At 35.3% G+C, this 1,121-nt stretch overlaps 1 protein-coding gene across 1 annotated transcript in view; it reads left to right on the forward strand.

Moving 5' to 3' along the window:
- The window catches only part of LOC106471804 (WD repeat-containing protein 35-like), a 38,684-nt gene that overhangs the window by 16,766 nt on the left and 20,797 nt on the right, over positions 1-1,121 (forward strand).

Consider the following 1,121-nt stretch of genomic DNA (forward strand, 5'->3'; position numbering starts at 1 on the left):
AAGGTAATGTTCTATTAAAAAAAATGCCTTAACATTCCTGATCTTCACCAACATCTGTTCAGACTACAAGGTAATGTTCTATTAAAAAAATGCCTTAACATTCCTGATCTTCACCAACATCTACCCAGACTACAAGGTAATGTTCTGTTGAGAAAAATGGCTTTACATTCTTGAACTTTGTCAACATCTACCCAGACTACAAGGTAATGTTCTATTAAAAAAATGCCTTAACATTCCTGATCTTCACCAACATCTGTCCAGACTACAAGGTAATGTTCTATTAAAAGAAATGCCTTTACATTCTTGATCTTCAGCAACATCTACCCAGACTACAAGGTAATGTTCTGTTGAAAAAAATGCCTTTACATTCCTGATCATTGCAAACATTTGTCCAGACTACAAGGTAATGTTCTGTTCAAAGAAATGCCTTAACATTCCTGATCTTTGCAAACATCTATCCAGACTACAAGGTAATGTTCTGTTGAAAAAAATGCCTTTACATTCCTGATCTTTGCGAACATCTATCCAGACTACAAGGTAATGTTCTATTGAAAGTAATGTTTTATCATTCCTGATCTTCACCAACATCTGTCCAGACTACAAGGCCATGTTCTATTGACAGAAATGTTTTAACATTCCTTGTTTCAATTCTGCACAAGAAAGTTGATGCCAAAATTCCATTTTAGACTGAGAACCTACACATTACTCCCTCTATCTGTGATATTTTCTAACACTGAGTATGTATTATAGTTTTACCTACCATCTTTAAAATTTATAAATTAATCACTGAAGTGAATTTGAATTCCTAAGTGGGTTTAACCAAGCTTTGCTTTTCATCAAAATAAATAGGTGAATTTTGTAAAATTACTTTCTCAGGCTTAGTTTAGTTTAGTTTTTTTTACATAGGCGTTTAATTGCTTAGAGAAGTTTAGCTGTTAATATAGAAACTGAATTATTTAGAGAGATATTTTTTGTTTATAGAGATGTTGAATTGTGTCACTTTTCCCTTACTCGTAGCCCGGCATGGCCAGGTGGTTAAGGCGCTCAGCTCGCAATCTGAGGGTCACGGGTTCGATTCCCCGTCACACCAAACATGCTCACCCTTTCAGTCGTGGGGGCGT

The sequence above is a fragment of the Limulus polyphemus genome, unplaced genomic scaffold (genome assembly GCF_000517525.1).
Source record: "Limulus polyphemus unplaced genomic scaffold, Limulus_polyphemus-2.1.2 Scaffold4871, whole genome shotgun sequence".
NCBI lineage: Eukaryota > Metazoa > Arthropoda > Merostomata > Xiphosura > Limulidae > Limulus > Limulus polyphemus.